The 24,492-nt window shown below is 41.1% G+C and overlaps 1 protein-coding gene and 1 non-coding gene across 2 annotated transcripts in view; one reads left to right on the forward strand and one right to left on the reverse strand.

The window, feature by feature from the left end:
• Nucleotides 1-24,492, reverse strand: part of LOC125881988 (uncharacterized) — a 199,308-nt gene that overhangs the window by 74,931 nt on the left and 99,885 nt on the right. The gene's annotated exons all lie outside the window — the stretch shown is intronic.
• Nucleotides 8,204-8,277, forward strand: trnan-guu (transfer RNA asparagine (anticodon GUU)). Its single transcript has one exon. It is a non-coding gene; the product is annotated as a tRNA-Asn (tRNA).

A 24,492-nucleotide genomic window follows, 5' to 3' on the forward strand; every position in this document is an offset into this window, starting at 1 on the left:
TCCATTGTCAACTGCTTATTCTGAAGCCGAGTCGCGGGGGGCAGCAGGCCGAGCAAACCACCCCAGACGTCCCTCTCTCCAACGAACCTTTCCAGCTCCTCCTGGAGGACCCCAAGGCGTTCTCAGGCCAGATTAGATATGTAATCCCTCCAATGTGTTCTGGGTCTGCCCCGGGGCCTCCTACCAGCGGGAGGAGCCCAGGAGGATCCTGATCAGATGCCCGAGCCACCTCAACTGACCCCTTTCAACAGGAAGAAGCAGCAGCTCTACTCCAAGCTCCCTCTGGATGTTCGAGCTCCTCCCCCTATCTCTAAGGCTGAGCCCAGACACACGACAGAGGAAACTCATTAAGCGAATTAAGTTACGGTACTCTGCCTTTGTTTTGCCAAGCACCAAAGTGAAGTTACTGTTTACCGCGCTGGAGTTACGGTGTTATGCCTATGTATATGTGATTGAAGCACTTCTGACACACACCTTCAATGCTTCAATAAAGTGTACTTAACAAGTGTATTTAACAAAGGGCATTGCTACATATTACTGGCATAGCCAAATCAGCTGTAACTTTCAAATGTAAGAAATAGTGGGGAGGTAAAGTGTTATTTTATTTCAAATTAGTACAATGATGATGTTTTAAAATGATCCAGTAATGTACTGTTGCAACCTTCAAATGCTCATTATTTTTTATTTTTAATATTCTGTTTATGTAATATTAAGCCTAATTAGACATAAATCACTAAATTTTAGTTTAAGGTTATCATTGTTATCACAGGAAAATATTATACAAAGTGATAAAAATCCAAATGGGCAATAAAATAGAAGTTAAGGTCTTTTGCCTTTGTATGATCCATTATTGTTCTGCAGACAATTCAAAGGCAGAATACAGTAACTTGCAAATAAGGGTCAAAGGTCAAGTTTAAGCTTAAAAAATTTTGGTGGATAAATAACTTCATTTATAAACAACAAAATGCCAAATGTCCAATGTTCTACCTACAACTCATTAGGCAGGACAACAAAATAACTTTAAACTCATTTTTCTCAGTTTCACACTCTGGTGAGTTAAGGTCTTTTGCCTTTGTAGGGCAGTATGGCATCAGACTTCAAGGTGCTGACGCTCATCCCGACCGCTAGTGATGGCCAAATGAAGCCTCATGAAGCATTTTCTTTATTTTCTGAGCCCACTAGATGGCACTTTTTGTTCAATAAAAGGCTGAAAGCACACTGAATTGCCATTCTTTGAGCCTCTCTCTTTAAACCATGAGCGCCATCTAGTGAGCTCAGTAAATAAAGAAAATGCTTCACGGGCTTCATTTGGCCATCACTACCGACCGCTTCACATTCGGTTGCAAACTGCCCCAGTGCATGCTGGAGGTCAAGGTGTGAGGACACCAACAGAACCACATCATCTGCAAAAAGCAGAGATGTGAAATTCATGCAGGTAAATATAGTAATTTTACAGAAGCAGTTTAACTGTGAGATTACGGTGAAATACAGTAATTAACAGGACAATACTGTTTTATCACAGTAATGCAGTGGGCTTTAACTGTGAGGTTACAGTTAAATATAGTAATTTTGCAGGAGCATACTGGTCAATCACAGTAATATGCAGGTATAGCTATTGTGAGATCACAGTATCCAGCTGTCATTTCACAACAGTTTACTGTAAAAAATGTCCGAGTAATTTACTGTGAAAGTGATTCAATGGTCCCTTCCCTCCTATGGGCCGTCTGGCCTCCAAAGTTCAGTCCCTCAGAGCAGCTGCTGCTATCAAGCAGGTTCATTTGGGGACATATAGAAAGCTCATCTTGGTAATGTTAACTAATAAATGGAGGACTGGAGGGAGACGGGGTTCACAAGTTCTTACTAGGGCTGGCGATAGGGCCTATAAATATATATATCACTATTTTTAGGCTGCATCACTATATTTTGAAATGTCCTCTAAAATAGTGTAACTACTAATAAACTACTATCAAAACTACTTTTTCAAAACATACAGATAAAGTAGTGTCATAATAAAGTTAAAGTACTGTTATAATAAAGTTGAATAAAGTATTTTTATATTGAAATAAATCAAAGCGGGACCACTGGTGCTTTTATTGTGAAACACTGGGCTCATCTCGGGCAGAAATTCTTGTTTATAATGCGAACTTGAAGCCTCCAGTCAGCAGTAGCAATTAGCAAAGATTTGATCTGTGAGATGGAAACAAACTAACAGCTCTCCAGTTTATATTAGAATTTTATTTACAGGTTGCATTGTTGCTCCATAGTCACAAAATGCAACTAAATGATCATGGTTTGGAGCCCTGCAGATACAAAAACACAGGCCTCACCTGCTCACACTATTGTTAAACTTGTTAAAAGTTAAATTTAAATGACAGGCAGCAAAATGTGAGAATTTACTCGTTGTAAGCTGAAAACAAACTCGCAGCTCTCCAGTTCATATGTCGATGATATTTCCAAGTCGCAGTGGTGCTCCATGGTCGCAAAATCCAACTAAATGGTCACAATCTGCGAATACAATGACACACACCTCACTTACCCACACACTGTGGCCCAGCAGAGAGTGGTCTGTATGGGCAATATATTTGTGACATGGAAAAAATATATTTCAAGGCCTGAGATTAGAATAAAATATGAATAAACTCCACTTGTGAAACATTCAATCATTTTCCATAAGTGCTTATCTTAGCTGTCGTTGGGGGCGGTGGGACCCATCCCAGCTGACAGTGGGTGAGAGGCGGGTACACCCTGGACAGGTCACCAGACTATCACCAATTAACCTGAAGTAAACCCACACTGACACAGAGAGAACATGCAAACTCTTGATTTGAGGTGACAATGCTAACCAATGCACCTTGTGCTGCTCTACTTGATCAACAGGGAAATTAAAAATAAATGTCTTTAATAAGCCTGTTTTAAATGAAGTCCCTGATCTCTGTGCAGTTGAGGCAAATAAATAGCAATATGAGAATTTATAACATTTAGATATGTGTGCACAGCCACTTGGTTGGTAGACAATCATAATGGCACTACATGGAGTTTAATGAGATATTCACAGCAATTGTAACATCTCAATAATTCTCCCCCAGGTAGACACGATGTCCTTAAAATCCCAGAGACTAATATTTTCATTAAAATGTGTCACAAATCCAGCTTATGACTCGAAAAGTCAGTTTAAAGTCAGACAGAGGACTGACGGTCACATTCTCCCTCTCTTTTTATGTCTGCGTCTCCTTGACTCTCTCTGTTTACAGGTACCACAGGAAGCTGCGGTGACTCAGTGACTTGGCATTTCAGCCAGTGATGATGGGCTCCCTCTTTCTGCAAGGGCAAAGGACAGGACAACAGTGATTATGCATACTGATCTCCAACAAACACTGCAAGGCATGTGTGTCTGACGACTGGCTCTGATGTCAGGCCGCCATTTGTGGGACAAAACGCAGCACAGCAAACACTACCTCTGCCACAAATCACTGCACTGTTGAAACACTTAGATAGACTTATTTTCTGACTAGATTATTGTGTGGTCGGAATATAAATACAGGCAGAATTCTCAAGTAGGAAAACCCTCCAGCTGCTGAAGTAGCAGGGCAGTGTCGTGTGAGACGGTGTGTACACGATGCACTGTACTGCACAACTACTTCCATGATGAATGGGCCTATCACAGAGCCAAACCCAGAAGAAATCAGCATCAGTGTGAGTTCATGTGCATTGTTGTGTGTGTGTGTGTGTGTGTGTGTGTGTGTGTGTGTGTCATAGTGGGCGTAGGACAGTAGTCTTAACGGCAGACAGATTAGAAAACCGATTTCCTGGAGATGCTGACACACACAAAGACTTTTCTTCCTTTTCTTTCAGTCATTACACACCAGTCTGAGCTTGCTGTTTTTTGCCGCGTTGCTTGTGCGGCAGCAGAGGCTGGCGGCCTGCACGGTGTCAAAGCTTATTAGGGGGGTTCAGCTTCTGGTAAACAATGAAGCTGGAGCTCAGAGGGAGAATGCTGTACCTTTGAACCAAGCGTGGGGAGATGGCAAAGCTGCAAAGCAGAGGAAACACCTCTGTTCTTCTTTGGTGACTGTATGTTATGTGACTGGACAGTGAATGCAGCGGGGGGGGCACAGCATTCTGATGTGAGGTGTTCTCTGTCTGCTAACTGTAGCCACTATTAAATGCTTCTCAAACTGGGGACTCGTGGGGCCGTTGAGTTTCACTGTCGTATCCTTTATCATTTAACTGTCTAATTTGTACATTTAAAAAAATGTTTGTTCCCTATGTATCACATCACTATTTGAAAGCTAAAGATCACTTACAAAAACTGTGCATTTACAGCTCCATACGGTGACTTTTGTGTACGTATAAGGAAGTACATAAAGATATATAAACCCAATATACTAACATATGATTCGCAAACAAAACTACATTTCAAAAAATAACGGCTGTTTATTAAAAGCTATCAAAGGGTGATTGAGAGTGGAACACTGGTCCAGAGCTTCGGAGCAGCTACCGCAAAGACACAATCTCCCCTTACCCACCAGCCTCGATTGTGGGACAGTTAAAAGACGTTGTTCAGAGGAACTAAGAGGTCAGGACTTGGCTCCATGCAGCACTCAAGTTTCAAGATTAGAGTCACCAATTCAGTATCTGACCAAATGTCTCCCCTTCTGTTCCCGAGATATGACGCTGAATAATGGTCAGAAAAGTGTTTTTGCAGAACATGATGATGTCACGGTGAAGTTGACCTTTGACCTTTTGGATATAAAATGCCATCACTTCATCATTTTATCCTGTTAGACCTTCTTGTGAAATTTAATCATAACTAGTGTATGAATTCTTGAATTATGGCTAAAAAAACATGTCTTGTTACGTCACAGTGACCTTGACCTTTGACCTCCAAATTCTAATGGGTTCATTTTTGAGTCCAACTGGACATTTGTGCCAAACCTGGCAAAGGGAATGTCCCTTAAGGCTTTCTTGAGATATTGCGTTCAGGACAAGGAGTTGCATGCATGGTCACAATGACCTTGACTTTCAACCACCAAATTCTAATTAGTTCAACACAAAGTCTAAATGGACATTTGTGCCAAATTTGAAGAAATTCCCTCAAGGTGATCTTGAGATATCATGTTCACAAGTATGAGACAGACAAGGTCACAGTGGCCTTTGACGACATAAATGTAATCAGTTCATTGTTGAGTCTAAGTGGATGTTTGTGCCAAAATTGAAGGAAATTTGTCAAGTCATTCTTAAGGTATCTTGTTCACAAGAATGGGATGGACAGATGAATGGACAGAGGGACAGATGGTCGGATGGACAACCCCAAAAAACATTGATTTCTTCATGTTCTTATATCAAAATAAAATCATGATTTCTTCCTGTAAAAGGGAATATGTATGCTTGTGTATGCCAGTATCAACTGCATACAACTTATAAAATCAAACTTATCAATCTGCGACTTTTAGCAGCAGAGAGCGGAGATAAATATCAAGATGAAATGGAGAGAATGTCTTTTTAACTCTTTAGACCACACTGCAGGACATTATGTGCACCTATTTCTCAATATATGCCAAAAAAATCAACATTGTTATATATCATTATAATCTGGTTAATCAAAAGCTCCGGCACCCGGCTCAGCTCCCTCTTCACCACAGCCGTCCAGCGCAGAGCCCCGATCACTAGTGATGGCCAAATGAAGCCTCATGAAGCACTTACTTAATTTTCTGAGCCCACTAGATGGCGCTTTTTGTTGAAAAAAAAAAGGTTAAAACCTCACTGAATTGCCATTCTTTGAGCCTCTCTCTTTAAACCATGAGCGCCATCTAGTGGGCTCAGAAAATTAAGTAAGTGCTTCATGAGGCTTCATTTGGCCATCACTACCGATCACTGCAGATGCCACGCCAAACCTCCTGTCCATCTCACGCTCCATTTTAAATACCCCAAGATACTTGAACTCCTTCGCTCCGAGCAGTAACTGTCTCCCAACCCAATATTAATCATCACTTTAATCACTTTACAGTTCATGTTTCTGTCCTCAGAATCGAAGGACAGACAGCAGATTCAACATGTCTTTGTCTTAGTGTCCTCTGTATGTCTGCAGCAGTTCCCTCACAGTCCTGCAGACCAGCACTGGAGTTGTCTACTGGAAGGGGAGCTGCAGTGAATGGACACGCCTGGGCCATGCAGGCAGCATCAACAAGATAATCTACCTGTAAAATAAGGACCAGTCAGAAAGTAAAACTTGTCCGACTAGGTGTCTTTTATGACCATGTGGACTGTTTGTTTGAGGACTGTTTGCGTCCCCCTGAGGACACACTGCCTCTGGCTGCTGACTGACTGGAGTTTATGTAATGTAATTGTGTTTGCTGAACGCATACAGAATGAGCCGTGCCGCATGTGAACGTGGGCATGGACAAAGACTTAGCATGACAAAGTGATACAGTACGTAGGCGTGCTGGTACATGAATATTTATCCTCACCCAGCTACGGACTGTACGCTGTAATCATTTGTCTGGCCTGTGTATGAGTGTGTGTGTGTGTGTGTGTGTGTGTGTATTTGTCTCTCATCAGGCAGCTAGTGCTGAGACACAAATACTGAACGGTGTGTGTGCATAGCAGTGAAGGGGCTAAGAGTGATCAGTGGGGAGTAAACTCATGACTACGGGTGTTGTGGGTTCAAATCTCTGGACTGAGACATGCTCAGCAAAAAGACTGGAGGCAGCGAGAATCATTACATGTTCCTGTCGCGGCCGAGCTTTCTATTGACCTACAACCACTGTGTGCAGAGATTGAAAGCAGCGTCTCATAGTGTGGTCGGCAGGTTTGCACAGCGATGAACAAACCAGGTGACTGTTTGATGGATGGAGCTGTTGAAATATTTCTTTTTCTCTTCTGATGGAGGCTGTGTTTCAGAGATGAACCTGATATTAATCTTCTCATCTGACTGTGGCTTTGACAGCAAACAATAATATTTCTCAAAATGTTGAGCTCTCCTGTGGTGCCCAACCCTGTGCTAATCATGAACCAGCGGCTTTTAATTCGATTGCTTGGTAAAACAATTTAGGAAATCCTGAAATTAATCCCAAACAGTATGAATGATGTCTGCATCAGCTCAGCGTCCTCTGTTGAAAAAAGCAGGAGAGTAAATTGATAAACATGAAGGTCTACAGCCTGACATTTCGAAGTGAACTGCAAGTGCGAGTGGGTGTGGCCTGCAGATCGAGGCTCCTCCCCCTCAACACCAGGCAAGAGCGGTCTCTGTGTAGGGATGTGGGCTACAGCTCTTTTCAAAGATTCGGCTCTTTTGGCTTGGCTCCATTAAAGGAGCCGGCTCTCATGGCTCCCAAATAGCTCTAAATTGAGTATCACTCAGAGCCTTCTATTTTAGCCTAATTTAGCAGCTGTGAATGGTTTGTGTGTTGGTAAGCAATTTTTTATTCAGTGTTTTATAGGCTAATTATTATAATTATTTTTTTCCATTCTTTTCGGTACAAAAAACTACACAGTTACTGTTGTTTCACATTTTAATGAAACCTTTAAATGAACAGCTGAACACAGCAAACAAATCAGATGCTGCTTCTGCATTTAAATCCAGCTGCCCTGTCTCGCTGTCTTTGGAGCGTCTGCCCCCCTTCCTTCTTTCACATAATGGTATGATCCTAGTCTATGCTCGCATGTGATTGGCCGTATGATGTGCCTATCAAAATGAAGTCCCGCCCCCGCCTGTATGGATTTTCAGCAGAGCTGAGCAGGAGCCGCTGAAGATTCGGTTCTCCCCGATGGGAGTTGGTTCTTAGAGCCGGCTCGTTCGCGAACGACACATTAGTACTCCGTGGAGCAAGCGGTCGGTGTGTCCGTCTGTACAAAGGCTGGTGGTTGAGGCCCACTCAGTGAAGTTCTGTGAATGAAAAAGCAGGTTATTGTGATCAGTTATGAAACCAGCAGGAAAATGATGGTGAGAAATCATCAGGTGTGTTGTGTCCTACAGAAAACACCTGGATTCAAAGTCAGTTCAGCTGAAGTAGAGAGTTTAAAAACAGTGTCCTGTCACCTTCAACATGTCTGCCTATGGAAGCTTCCAGCTCTCCAACAAGCAGAAAAAAGGTGTTAAGTAAAAAGGGTTATATCTCCAACCTGACAACTTCAATCGGAATCAAATGCAGGTTGTTCGGACCTAAAGATACAGTCCGGTTTTCTGTGATTGGGAGACACAGCTGTCTCTGTGGCGCAATCGGTTAGCGCGTTCGGCTGTTAACCGAAAGGTTGGTGGTTCGAGCCCACCCAGGGACGCACTTTTGTTGATGCAGTAACTTCACCGTTTATAATGGACAAACAGATTGACATGACCGGTAATGACAACAGCAGCTGCATTAAGTCTCTCAATCCAGAAGACACTGTGCCAAAGTGAGCGTGCAGGTGAAATTCAAAGGCAATGAAATTCAGCTCCTGCTGTAAGGCTGCAGTGCTGCTCTCTGTCCCACTGTCCCACTGTAACACACATCCACACCTGCAGATTTATTCGTTACATGCATGCACTGAAACTAAATTTCAGCTCGTCTCAGATATTACATTTTCAGATCTTGAAAAAAGCTGGAGGCTACTGTTGTTTTACAGGACAAACTACTGACCAAACAGACACCCTGTAAGCCCAAACCACTCAGACACAACATGGTAACACTCTGTAATACATTCATATAAGAACAGTAACATGTTTAACTGTCAGGAAAACATATTGGCTCTGGCGATCAAATCATTTTCTCTATGGGTGGACTGGTTTAATGGTTTTAGACCTGACACAGTGGAACAGTTTGAGCTAAATTAGCCATAGCCCTGTGAGTGATCTGGATTTAGGTAGCTACTTTACACGTAAACAGAATTTATATAACTTTATCAAAAACATTTTTACCTTTTTTTTTTTTTTTTGATTGAACCAACTTTGAACCAACATCAAGAGTGTGACAGATTAACATCATGGAACATAAAAATTAAATTAAAATAAAATGAAAAAAAACGGAAGTTGCTGCTAACCTTACTTAATTTACTCCCACTTTAAAAACGTATGTAACGTATTACAGTGGAATTGTAGTCTTTTGAATGCAAGAAAAGATGAAGTGGGAGATAAAAGGCTTATAAAACAGAATAATATTTTGAATATTTTATGAAGTCATTTTTAATGTGTGTTATTTAGTGGTCATGTGATTAAAAAGACCTTAATGTATAATTTAAGCCATTTATAAATATCTGACACATTTTGACAAGAATATATGAGGAAGAAATAAATGGGAACAGAAATGTTGCTGCTTAACAGTTATGACCCACATATTATTTTTTATCCTTAACTGTAACCATTGTAAGCCATGTCAGGTGCCAGGTCTTACCTCTAGTACAGAGAGCAATAAGCAAAGACTCTTCATGTTGCATGGAAATGATATCACAGCTGATACATTCTCTCTGACACTGATACAGGCTCCACTGATCACGGCCCTTGGTGCTTCGATATGTTCACCATACTCTGTATGACTCCTCACCACACCCTGTATTTATTTAGAAAGCCTGAACAATGTGTCACCTTGACAAGAAAGGTGATGAGTCAGAAATGATCAGACGAGTCTCAGAGAGGAGTCTGTCCAATGGATGAGTCTGCAAATCTAGCCAGCTGGCAGGATGGCTGGCAGGCACGCAGGCAGACAGGATGGATGGATGGATGGATGGGAGGCTGACGGGCTGAATGGATAGATGAATGGCTGGCAGGATGGGTGTCTGATGGGCTGAATGGATGGATGGATGGGAGGCTGACGGGCTGAATGGATGGATGGATGGATGGGAGGCTGACGGGCTGGCAGGATGGATGGATGGATGGGAGGCTGACGGGCTGAATGGATGGATGGATGGCTGGCAGGATAGATGGATGGATGGATGGATGGATGAATGGCTGGCAGGATGGATGGATGGATGGATGGATGAATGGCTGGCAGGATGGATGGATGGCTGACTTGCAGAATGGGTGTCTGATGGGCTGAATGGATAGATGGATGGATGGATGGATGGATGGATGGCTGGCAGAATGGGTGTCTGATGGGCTGAATGGATAGATGGATGGATGGATGGATGGATGGATGGATGGATGGATGGATGGCTGGCAGGATGGATGGATGGCTGGCAGGATGGATGGATGGATGGATGGCTGGCAGGATAGATGGATGGATGGATGGATGGCTGGCAGGATAGATGGATGGATGGATGGATGGATGGATGGATGGATGGATGGATGGCTGACTTGCAGGATGGGTGTCTGATGGGCTGAATGGATAGATGGATGGATGGATGGATGGATGGTATATTCTGCTTCTCTGCTGTGGAGGATACTTGGCTGAAAGTCTGCCAGCATGACTGAACTCACACAGCCTATAAATCTCAAGAGTCCTCTAATAGACGATAAGAATAGATAGTCATTATATATAATATCTCCTCAACTCCCACATTACATCTTAATAACGCCGCCTTCCTATTACAAACACAATACCAGGGTCCTGATATGAAAGCAAGAGAGACGCCTCAAAATAGTCGTGTCGCTCACTGTATCACCTTCCATGGAATTAGGCCTCAGGCAAATGGCTTAACAAGATTAGCTGGCCAACCAATTTAACAAAGGCACAGTAATTGTTTAATGAAGATATTGAATATGCAGGCCATATTGTGTTCCATAAGCTATGACTTAATAACTGTCTGCAGTCCAAATGAGAGCCATCCTTTACAATACTAACTGCTGTTCCAGGACTAAAGTGCTGCTGCTGATAGTAACAATAAGCTACTTTTTCTTTTTAATGACGTACCGTTAACAACATCACTGTTAGCAAAGATCAAAGGAATACAGCCACACTAACAAAGCATCAGCTATCGTTATGGCTGATGGTGTTACAGCATTCACAGTTAAACATTTTAATTAGAGAATGACTGTGGACACTGAACAAGCTGAGATTATACCCTCTATACAACAAAGTGTGGTGACAATTGAGATATATTTTGGCTTGTATTTGGACACAATGAGCAATCTTTGCTTTTTATCAAGAGGAACAGCGTACATGTCATTATTCAGAGGAAACCAAACATGAACAAATTCTCAAAATGTATATAACTGCCACTTTTTAACCTCACAGAAAAAGTTTTAAAATCACCTTTGTCAAATCAGCAGTGTAGGCTATTAAACGTAAAACAAATAAAACAAGACAAAGCTGCAATCAGTGATGACCGGGCCCTCGCACCTTTGCGCCCATCGGGGGTGCTGACAGGACACTTTTAATTTCTGTGAAAGTCAGACGCAGCCTGCAGGAGTGAGATGGTTATACTTCTAGAACAAATGACCTATTCCACATTTTGTACCACTTCTTGTGTCCACTATGTGGCACAGGAGAACACAGTTATTATAAGTCATGACTTTCATGTAAATCAAAAGTTAAATGTCAGACAAGACATACTTCCTGTTGCCAATAGATAGTGATGGCCAAGTGAAGCCTCATGAAGCATTTTCTTTATTTCATGAGCCCACTAGATGGCGCTTTTTGTTCAACAAAAGGTTGAAAGCACACTGAATTGCCATTCTTTGAGCCTCTCTCTTTAAGCCATGAGCGCCATCTAGTGGGCTCAGAAAATAAAGAAAATGCTTCTTGAGGCTTCATTTGGCCATCTTTACCAATAGATGGTGCAGTCATCATGACACCTAATTTGCATGTTGATGTTATGAAGCCTTATAAAATGTGAAATGACAACGCTTTCTCTAAAAACGGAAAAGTCTGTCCTTTGCGTTTTAGAAAACTTTGCTGCAGTTTCAGGACCACAGTTTTAGGACCATTTAATTTTCCGAGCGGAGGCTGCAGCCTGAAGATTATTGTTATTTTTTTTGCTATACCCAAATACTACTTTCTTATTAAATAGTTATAATCAGTGTTGGGCAGTAACGCGTAATTTGATTGATGAAGCCCAGGTAACTATACATTACCATTGCCAGTCCTTACCGCTCCTCTCACCCACACTTGAGCACCCGTTCTGGGATACACACTCACTACGTTTACATGACACTTGAAAAAAACAAATTTTTGCCTTTATCCGACTATAACTGGACAACTGAAGTGCATGTAAACATGTTGCTCCGACTAATATCGGAGTTCTCCAACTCCGATTAAGACACCCAGATAATGTGACTGGAATTCGATTTTCTCCGGCACGTATACGCCTTAATCGGAGTTAAACTAGACAATGCATGTGCGCATGCTCCACACTCCCCGCGCTGGCGTATGACCCCGGAACAGATAAGACATGCTATTGTTGTAGCCCTCCAACAGCATACGGCGTTCTTGTCTGCCTCTCAAAATCACCATGACCACGAGGGATAGCGTGCACCTTATCTGCACAATCAGTAACACGTACATTACGTACGAGATGAACAAAGCTGTACGATTAGCCATCTTGCTGCCGGTCTGCCGCCTGACTCCAGTTGTTTATTATTAAGTGACGTAATAGGTCAACCGGAAAGGGGGCCGTATTAACCTGCTGAAACAACGCATATCGCCACCTAGTGTTGAGGAGGAGGACACCTTCCCGTCAGTAATTCGATTTTCTCAGTTGCATGTAAACTGGGACAAGGACAGAAGTCCGATTAGACGCCAAAATCGAATTTTGACCATAGCTCGATTAAGCTGTGCATGTAAATGTGCTGAGTGTCGGCCCGCTTTGCCTGACCTCCGCAGCCCTCCCTGGACGGATGCTCAAGTGTGGGTGAGAGGAGCGGAGAGGACCGTGCGTGTTGTTTTTTTTGTGCAGGTTTTGTTCCACTGCTTATTAGTCATTTCTGGATGGCTGTGGCTCAGGAAGTAGAGCAGGTCATCCACTAATCTGAAGATTGGAGGTTTGATCCCCAGCTCCTTCTGTCTGCATGTCAAACTGTCCTTGGACAAGATACTGAACCCCAAATTGTAAGTGTGTGTGAATGGCTAACTGAGTAGCAGGTGGCACTGTGAATGGTAGCCTTGGCCACCAGTGTAATAATGTGGGTGTGAATGGATAAATGTGACATGTAGTTTAGAAGTGCTTTGAGTGGTCGGAAGACTAGACAGGTGTTATGCTAATGCAAGTCCATTTGCCATTTTTTTTACCATCCCACTTCAAGTGCCCCATTTTACATGTTTGCTCACCTACTAATGATCTGTGTGCCTCAAACAACTGACATCATTGGTGATTTGTTTTGTCGCTCCTATGATGAGTTGCAAAAGTATGAACAGGAATGTGGTCAGGGCCATAACAAGGGTTTTAGAAATACTAAGGTTCAGGTTAAGTTCTGGACCCCTTTAAATCTTTGTTGATAATTATCAAAAAATATTCTTACATTATATATAAGTGTATTCAGTTACTTTTGTTGGCCTAAAAATAGGACAAAATCATAGTTTTATATATGAACTATTACATTTTGCAGAAACACCTATACCTACATGGTGTTAACTCATCCCATTTTAATTAGTGAAATTCTGATCAATTCAGTCCAAGTGGGCGTTTGTGTCAAATTTAAAAATTCCCTGAGGGTGTTTGTGTGGTGTTGCGATAATGAAAATGAGACGGATGCAAGGTCTCAGTCACCTTGCCCTTTGACCTTCAACCACAAAATCTAATCAGTTCATTGTTGAGTCCAAGTGGATCTTTGTGCCAAAACTGAAGAAATTCCCTAAAAGTGATATCACATTGATGAGGACTGGACGTATGTCTGTGGCTATTGCCAGCAGGGAGGCATAAAAAAAAAACAAAGATACCAACCTTGTCTTTTTTCATAGCAATACCAGGATGTGATTGGACCATTACTGGACGTGGATACGACTGGCAGCCCACCTCATAATTGCATTGTCATTTTTTGGCATCTGACTGTGACCGTTTTTGACCAAGGCCATGATGTGTTCGCCGGGTGTTTGTTTCTTTAATACTTCTTGACTTGGAGATAGTCTCATTTGTTATTTTCTGTTCTTAAGCATTCATAAAGGCAAAGCAAAGACTGTGTAACAGAGGTAAATAAAGTGTGTGTAAAACACATGAAAGCAGTGTTTCTCAGTTCCCTCAGTGCACCCAGAGACGACCTTCACTTTGAAAACACAAGGCAGAGGAGTCAAACCTAGAAATACGTATCCCACTACAACACCAACCACTTCATGGTTTTCTGGCAACATGATGAAACTTCCTCGAAATCTCCTGCAATGTTGGAATGTCACTCATCCTGTTAGTGTGTGAACTGGAGGGTACTGAAGTGGATTGCTTGTGCATGTGTTTGTCCTGCTTTCCATTGAAACATACATAATAACTCGCTGCTGTGAAATTTCAAAAATGGTATGTAAAAAGTATCGTGCTATATTTTTAACATCCCAGTGTTTCTAGGAATTACGTCAATGCCGGATTATTCTTCAGCTTGCAAAAACAGAAAAGCTATGGGCGTGGTGGTCACTGTGGTGGATGGGCGTGTCGAAACAAATAAAGAAAATAATATAGTGATATTTGCAATTCATGGAGGCAAACAGCTTCCACAGTGTTAACAGTTTGTGTGTACATACATTTCTCTCTGCTCGGACCACCTCGCCCATAGCGTTTTAGCTGAGGCACACTCAGACTACAGAAAAATCACAATAGAAAAAATCAATTTATCCCCATTTTATTTTCTCAAAGTTAACTCTGTCATGTCAGCGGGATTATTATGGAAGATCAGATTGATTTCTTCATATCATTAACATAGGAGCCAATATAGTATGCACAACAGTGTACCTTGATATGACAGAATACATCCTTTCAATCAACTAATAACAAAACACATATAGTGGACACGTTGTGTTAACCCTTTGAACTCTGCAATAGAAATGGTCTACCAGTGCCTACAGTGGTATTTTTGCTTATTGTGATGTCATTTCTTGGACTATCTTCAAATGCTTCATATCCCTAAAATCTGTACAACCTGAGCTAAAAGATTATGTAAGTCAATTAATCATAAAAATTTACAAAAGTCTTGAAAATGTATATTAAATAGATACAAATCGAACGTTTTTTTCATGTGATTCCTCAACATGAAAACACAAACAATATCCAACCAAAAGATTTTGAATGTACAAAACATAAATACAATATTTATCAACACTGGAAAAGTTATTTGAATTCTACACATTACTTAGTTTTTGAGATATGCTCTTTTTTTATGAGCAGAGGTGAAAGGTGTTCATTTGTTCCTCGGGGGCCACTGCACATTTGCACACCACACCTAATAGTGCAATGACGTCATTATGAGCGTACAACATGATGATAAGTATTTACAGAAACTTAAGCTCTCTGCTGCATAAAGAATAAATATTCGAGTTCTGATGTGTTTTATTTTAAATCAACAGCAGAATTATGCAATTAGTGTCCTCCTGTGGCCATGACAGGGAAATTCTGGTGTAAATGTGGCAAAATTCAACATTTGCAATCCCGTAAGGTAAGGTAACAATGTAATGACGTGATGATTGGGAAGACAGAGTCTTAGCTTTCTGTTGCAAATAGGACGAATTCTCTAGCTATTATGGTTTTAATTTTAGACAGGATTATGCAAACAAGAATATCCATCTGTCCATCCGTCCATGATTGGCCAGTTTTTAAAGGAGTAAACAGTCTCTAGGATTTTGCAGGGTGTTTTTCGGGGGGTATTGTTGAGGCCTAAATGCCTGATTTCATGGCAGCTCTTCTAAAAAACGAAAAAAATTTGCAATTTTAAGGTGATTTTTTTTCTCAATAAAACTGTGGGAGCAAGTAAAAGATGTAAAAATGAACACATAGCAGTCTTGATTCGGAGCAAGGCTAGGCTGAAGGACCGTCTCTGTGAGCTGCTCTCCTCCTGCTTTGTGCCTGGTTAGCTCCCACACCAGCTGTTTAACAGTCTCAACAATCTCACACTGAAAGGGCCCGACTCTGTTGACAAACCCATTAACAAATGTTGGGTAACGTTAGCCATGTGATGCTAACAGTTAGCCATGTCACTGAGTGTGTGATTGTGTCCCAGGCCTGGGGGAAAACACTGCAGCTCCCCAAAAGCAAAGCCAAATCATGTCGGGTTTTTTATCTAAAGAGCTAAAAAGGCTGTTGCAGTTATCAAGGCGAGAGGATATAAAAGCATGTATAATGTTTCTGCATCTTTATCACTAAAAATTGGTCTTATTCTTTAAATATTTCTAAGCTGATAAAAACAGGACTGAACACGTTTGGTTACATGCTGCTAAAATTTCAATTCACTATCAAAAATGACCCCAAGATTTTTAGCAACAGGCTTAATCAATTGTGCAAATGAGCCACAAGAGGGCAGTATTTGGTTAGTCATCTGTTGGAGACAGATGACAAGGATTTCTGTTTTGTTTGAGTTGAGCTGAAGGAAGTGTTTTGACATCCAGTTATTGCATTTACACGTCATCGGCGTAACCAAAGGAAGCATATACAAAGAAAACAGGACAGGACCAAGAAATGACCCCTGAGGCACACCATAATTAACATGGGAAAATGAAGATGTATAATTATTAATGGAAACACAAACATTTCTGGATGTCATGATCAACAGTATCAAAATGCAGAGCTTAAATCCAGCAACACAAGAATGGAACAAGACCCAGCATCAGCATTAATTAACAAATCATTTGTCACCTTTAAAAGTTGCAGGGTTGTGCCAAATTCACTGGGATTGGCTGAATTTGCGTCAACTGTTGCAATCGCAACATCGCAACATCCTGTGGGGCTTATTAATGGAAACATTTTTACATCTGTGTCAATCTATGGGTGAGTGTATATTTAAATTTGAGACTGGAGCATCAGAAGCAGCTAAATAGTGCAGACATTTTCCGAGCTGTGTGCTGTCACCCTCAAGTCATAGCTTTTTGTTGACAGTGTTTCCAAGGGAACCGTTATTTTCCTGTTATTATTTTCATTCCAGCATATATTCCCCGGAGAAACAAACACAGTATCGTGTGGTCTTTGCGTAGTAGGAGTGACAGCTAGGTGTTAACAGGAAGGTCCACGAGCAGCAGCTGTCTTCATCTTCACACATTTCTCACGTTCCAAGCTTGGTGCACCCGTGGGTGCTGGTCCACTCCAACTCCTCACATCACAACATCACACTTAGCATGAAAAATGAGGAACTCAGCTTTCCAATCATAACAATCTGCTTTCACACATATGTACATATATTAACAAGAAACAGCCAGGAATAAATAACACATACATCGACATATTTGTTTAACCATACACTGAGGGCACCCTGTATGTACTGTGCTCTTATAAATACATGCTCATCCTGACAGTGGAAATACAATTTGTAGCATGATTGCATTAATTAATACCAAGAGATAATGTTGAGTTGTTGCATTAAATCCAGCTTGTGGACAGTGTGCAGTGACCGTCATGTTTAATTCACAAAAAAAACATACAATTGAGTTATTTATAAATAAAAGGGCTCATTTAAAGAAGTTTTTAACTGCTTGAACAATCGTCTTTTCATTAAACTGGGCTGTCTTTGCAGTACAAAGAGGCAAATACTTTTAAAAGTGGTGCTACCAGAGAAAACAGAGAAAAAGGACTGTGGCATTCGCTTTTGTTTAAGAAATAGAAAACCTACAATTACCAGAATGCACTGCGTCGCACTGGAACCAGATAAATGTTCTCGCTGGTGGGTGACCTAATGTGAGCTGCCCATCTGAAAACTATATGGCGGCAGGCCAGTAAGAAACAACTTTGTTTTACAGTTAAACCGTGAGTTTCTGAGAACATCAGAGAAAAGAAATAGGAAACTTGATGACAGATTCTTGGTTTGTATTTGATCAGAACTGCCAAGTTTTACTGTTTACTAGTGATGGCCAAATGAAGCCTCATGAGGCACTTACTTTATTCTATGAGCCCACTAGATGGCGCTTTTGTTCAACAAAAGGTTGAAAGCACACTGAATTGCCATTCTTTGAGCCTCTCTCTTTAAACCATGAGCGCCATCTAGTGGGCTCAGAAAATAAAGACGATGCTTCATGAGGCTTCATTTGGCCATCACTACTGTTTACTCTTTAACAGAAAATGAGGAAGTACAATCTGTAGTTTAAGCAACATCCCGAGGGCCAGATCCACTACATGACACACCATGAAATGGAGGGAAGTTTAACATATTTCATTCACACAATACTACCCACAATGTTACGATATGAAGCTGATTTAAAATCAGCAAAGCATCACTTTAAAGTCCGGGTAAAGCAAAATCAGACAACAAAACAAAATATACATGTTAGAAAATACTGGCAACTGTGCAGACAGTGTATTCTTATTAGGGATACACGTTAATATTAGCACATCATCAGTATCAGCTGATATCGGCTTTAAGATGATCGTAAAATGAACTATCAGAATAAGAATCAGCCACAATTAATGAATAAACGTATCTGCTGGTGAGCCATCACGATAAGAGTGTGCATGCATAATTTGATGTTCATTCCACTACAGAAGAGACTTGACGATCACTAAATTTAGGCGGGAGAAAAAGTATATTGATATCGGTATCGGTTATCGGCCAAATAAGTTGTTGTGTATTGGCACACTGGATATCGGCAAAAAATCCAATATCGTGCATTCCTCATTCTCATCAAACAGTTCATATGATATCCTATGAATCTGCGGCCCATGAATGATGTTAAGTCCGTAACATACAGATATGTAATTGACATGAAGTTACGGAGGTTAGGTTTAGGAAAAGAAACTCACTCAAAGTACACATGGATCCAAACACACAACTCCAGAGAAAGTTACAGGTGAAAGTTTGTTTCTTATTGACCCATCCACCACCTCAACGTGCGTCCTCACAAGCACTCAGGACTGCTGTCAGCGTATTGGTCATGTGATCACATCCACATATATATATACAAATTTGGGTCCATTGCTTCTCAAAAAAATATAAAAGTTTTGTGAGAACAGCCTGGTTTAGAACTGAATCGTGGAGTTAGACTGATAAACCATTTTTGTGTCCAGGATTTTTTGGGTGGACCTAAAAGCCTGCTTGATGATGCACAGGAGCCATCCTTAACGTCCGGGAGTGCTAACGCATGTCAAGCTGCCGCCGGTGTGGTGTTGTGCTTTGAAAATAATAGGGTTTTTGTTTTTTTTTGACTAGCACTATTTGCCACTGATGTGTTTTGTCCATAACGTAGCAATTCTCACTGGACAAACAGAGACAAACGTCCCAGTGACATCACCAACTAGCTTGTTGTAAGATGGCTGCGCCCTGTTGGCAATAATGTGAAATACAATCTAGGTGGATATCAAGTCTGACATATATTGCCAAATATAAAATTCAAACAAACCACAGTCATACTGGTCAGTGTTTGATCTCCTCTTTAAATCTCACTCTAACTGTAATGTCTGCGGACCTTAGAAGGAACATTCTCAGCTATTTGTGAGAACATGCTCCTCACAAATACAGTAGCACGAGAACCCACAATCACACAGAGCAGAGCATAAAAACATATCCGAGGTAACCAAAGCAACTTTTAATGACAGTGAGGCGCCCAGTGAGAAGGATGTATTTTCCCTGCAGTTGGCAGGACTTTACGTTCAGCTGCTATATCCCCAGCTCTCCAAACTCAAGTGTTCGCCTTAATTGCAGGTCAGTGTGAATCTGACGCGTCAGCTGCCATAAGCCTTAATTAATTCTGCGCTGAAAAGAAGCCTGCAACACCCACCCATCTGTTTGTCTTTAACCTGCGAGTGAAAGAAGGAAAGGGATGGAAGGAGAGTTAAAAAGTAAAGGATGAAGTGAAGAAGAAAAGTTGTTTAGGTTCAGTGAGGGCGGCCTTTAGCTCCAGCCGCCATGACCCACTGAGTTGATCACATTACAGCCATCATGACCAGCAACCAAGGAGGTGGAGGGCAAGTGGAGCTTTAATGATGATTCATGTTGTTTAGCAGAGACGCTGCCTTTCATACAGCACCAGCTATTTAGTTGTTGACATGAGGTGAACGACTCAGCAACTGTTATCAGATTATTATTCTGTGACTTTAAAGGTTTAACAAGGACGTGCTCTTATAACACTGTACATCTGTTGTTTTTAAATGTGCTATATAAATAAACTGACTTGACTTGACTTATATACAGAGGGATGGATGGATGGATGGATGGATGGCAGAATGGATGACATATGGATGGATGGATGAAGAAAGGAAGGTTGGAGGAATGGATGGATGATGAATGGATGGATGGAGCGATGGATGGATGATGGATTATTAGGGGAATGGATAGATGGATGGATGGATGGATGGTTAGAGGAATAGAAGGATGGATGTAAGAAAGGAAGGTTGGACATATGGATGGATGGAGCGATGGATGGATGATGGATTATTAGGGGAATGGATGGATGATGAATGGTTAGAGGAATGGATGGATGGCTGGATGGATGGATGGTTAGAGGAACAGAAGGATGGATGGCTGGATGGATGAAGGATTGATTATAATAATAGAAGGATGGATGGATTGATGGATGATCGAAGAAAGGAAGGGTGGAGGAATGGATGGATGAAGGATTGATTATAATAATAGAAGGATGGATGGATTGATGGATGATCGAAGAAAGGAAGGGTGGAGGAATGGATGGATGATGGATATTAGAGGAATAGATGGATGGATAAATGGATGGATGGATAAAGGATGGAAGAAAGGAAGGGTGGAGGGATAAATGAATAAATGGATGGATGGATGGATGGATGGATGGATGGTTAGAGGAATAGAAGGATGGATGTAAGAAAGGAAGGTTGGAGGAATGGATGGATGATGAATGGTTAGATGAATAGAAGGATGGGTGGATGGATGGATGGATGGATGGATGGATGGATGGATGGAAGGATAGATGATGGATGGGTGGATGATGGATGGATGGAAGGATAGATGATGGATGGATGAATAGCAGAGCATGCGCATCAGTGACTTCTGCCAGCCGAGCGGGTTTACTTCCAGTTCAGTCCTGTGCTGACCTAAACAGGGATCAAAATTCAATCATGTGGCTCTTCTTCTTTTCTAAATGTTACAGAGTCATCTGACAGGCACACACAGACAGAAACAAAGACAGACAGAACTGGACGGCCGGTAAAAACTTCATAAAATTTATGACGAGCCATCGGCCCACTGATGTGGCGGCCAACCAGGATTTGACCCAGTATGCCAGATGGCCAGTACACCACTGAAGGGTATAATTCTTCACCTTCCTGGGAGGCCTTCAGGTTGAAACATCTGCAGGAATCAACACTAACTAAAATGAACTGAAACAGAAATCAAAGAAAATGGCAAAGACGAAGAGATTTGATTGATCAGTAATTAAAAACTAATGCATTCAGATAAAAAGAACAATTCTGTTTTTTATGTTTGACTAATGTGTATCCTCCTCCAGCTCCACACCAGATCTGTGTTTTAGGATCGCTCCAAAGCCTGCAGTAATAAGTCTAAGTCACGTTAGTAGGTCTTCAGAACTTTATTGGGTCTTGCTTTGAAGATAAACTGTCATTTCTGTCACTGACAATGTGAATGAAGTCAAACGATGCTGTGTTACTCACCTTGTAATAAGCTGAGAGAAAGTGTTAGTCATGTTCTAGAAAGTAGCTAGCTTGTTTTGGACATGAAGCTAACATCAGCAGTCTCTTACTCGTTACATCTGTGAAGTGTATGACAGCTGTGAGGAGAGTGTAACCCAAACTGTGAGGAACGGTAAAGTACGTGATGATGGCAGATCGCTGCGTGGGTTGTGATTCAGCAGCGGCCCAGTGCTCATCTTCCACTCCACAGCCCTCCCTCTGCCCACTCACGACACGAGCCTTTGATTCACAAAATGGATGCCCACACACCACAGGAACGCATGCGGCGTCTCACGAGCAGGAGATCATATAGACCTTTTACCAGAGTGTCACCAGTCTGTAGTAAGACGTGTGTGTGTGTGTGTGTGTGTGTGTGTGTCTGTGTGTGTGTGTCACCCAGGGGTCCCACTCTGAAACGGTATACAGGTATTTACAGCACAGAGATCAGCTGAACGAGCAAGTCACAAGCACTTACCTTCAGAGCACACACACACACACACACCGTGAGAAGGCTGGCCTAGGGTTGTCTCAGTGCTTACAGACTGAGTGTAATCACGAGAGATGGAGGTGGCGAAGAAGACCTCCTCCGTTTGATGTGGTGACTCACTGGGGATGCTGTCGAGAGAGAGAAAGACACTGATACACATTTAGAGAGTTGGAGAGAACTAATGTCACCATATTGTCGTCAGTATCAAAGGCTCATTATGGGCAAGGCGAGGAGATTAAGTCAAAACCTAGTGTATGGCTGTATGAGTATGAAACACCAGAGGACTCTGAATTAGAACAGTAATTATCTCTGTCAGGGAGAATACATTTCACATGTTCCCATGTTATTTATCTGCATCATTTTTTAAAATCTCTGAATTTGGCACAATAAAAAACAAGAGTTAGTTCACTGACCCTCATGAAACCAGAATCCCTGGGGGGTCTGGGTCTCCCCAATCAGGGATGGGCAGTATTTCTATTACTTGTATTTAAAATACGTATTTCAATTACATTTGAGTATTCTGTCATTTGTATTTGATAAGGCCGATAAAAAGCAAAAACAAAATACTTTGTAGTGGAGTAATTTTGTATTTAAAATACTCAAAATACTTTCTCCATGAATCAGAAAACAAAAATAATAGGCCACACATTCTTATAATATTGGATGTAACAATATTTTGTACTTATTTAAAAAAAAAAAAAAAAAAAAAAAAAATTATCTATATGTTTTTTTAAACTTGGGCCCTTCAGTGACCTCGTGGTCTGTTTTACTGGACTGTGCATAACATAGGAAATTGTATGTTGTGGTTGACGCTTGGGATGAGTCTGCTACAAATGAACTGCCTCACATCGGATCAATAAAGTTGTCTGAATCTAAATCTGAATCAATAAATAATATTTTAGGGTAGCCTACACCAAACTGTGAGAAAACAAGCGCAAATTTGCAACAGCTGCGACCAAATTTGCTACTATCACGCTGTTAATGGACGAATCATGGGCATTCTCTCTGGTATAGTTACTCATGGTCTCTAATTGCAGCATGTAAATTTTGAACATTTTTGGTCAAGGACTTTTTGAGTTATTCACAAAAAGCTTTGTGGACTGACCGACAGAGTGACCTATAGAGCTGCGGGTCGCTGCTAAAAAGAAAAAGAAAAAAAGTATTTTCTGTATTTGAAAATACAAAATACATGTATTTTATTTTGATACATTTATTTGAAGGGTATTTTGTATTTTATATCAAAACACATTTTGATGTATTTTTGCCCATCTCTGTCCCCAGTCTCCAGCACTACCTCTGGTCAGCCGGATTACGAAACTCATGGTTGCTGGGGAGACGAGATTCACTGTGGGTCTCAATGGAAGTCATTTTTTCATCCTGCTACCTTTGTACTCTCTTATATTCAGAAGATAAAAAACATGGCTCAGTGTTTTTTTTAATACACTTTTAGCTTGGAAAGATTATACAATTGTATTTCCATCTATTCTATTCATCTAACATGACATTCCCAACACAGACTTTTTAAAATACCTACATATCTGGAATGTTGTTCACTTTTTTATTAAAGAAAATGAGGTTTGAATTATCAGAAGTACAGGGTATGTCAGTGTCCTCCATTACAATTAAATGTAAGATTAGTTATAATTTTACAGCCAAAGGAGGTCATTCGTCCTTCCCAATCATTTCAAAGATTTGGTAAAAAAAGATCTGGGGATGGTTTTAGATGAAAATATCTGGTTAAACATTTGCGAAAAAATACATGTCCCATTTACAAGTAACAACACCGAGGAAACTAGTTTCAAGTTTATCCATAGATTATATCTCACTCCCATAAAAAAAGCATAACATTTCCAAAGACAAAACACCCAACTGTCCGAGATGGAAAACTGAAGGAGGTTGCTGTCTGTTAAAACACTTCAAACATCAGTCCTGAAAATAACATTTACTTTAAATGCTTGTTTGGATCTATTAAATGACAATGTCACATCCCCAATTAGATCTGACAAAATGCAGAATATTAATTACCATAACATACGTTGCAAAGAAATGTATACTTCTGTTTTGGAAGAATGAATCCCCTCCTACTTTTCAGCTATTCCTGCAGCAAATATCACAATTTTACACCTGTTTTGTTGAATCAGATTTAACCTTTTCCTTTATTTGCTGGTTTGAGTCACTGTCCATTAAAAACAGGAACCGACTGCAGGGTATCGATAAAGTCTGCGGTAGAATCGCTGGCATCCCACTTAGCGACCTATCCCACCTGTACAAGGTGAGATCCCTGAGGAAAGCTCAGTCAGTTTTGGCTGACGCAAGCCGTCCACTTTACGCCGAGTTCCTCTTACTTCCCTCAGGCCGAAGATTTGCAAAAAAAAACAACCACTGACGTA

The sequence above is a fragment of the Epinephelus fuscoguttatus genome, linkage group LG21 (genome assembly GCF_011397635.1).
Source record: "Epinephelus fuscoguttatus linkage group LG21, E.fuscoguttatus.final_Chr_v1".
Lineage (NCBI taxonomy): Eukaryota > Metazoa > Chordata > Actinopteri > Perciformes > Serranidae > Epinephelus > Epinephelus fuscoguttatus.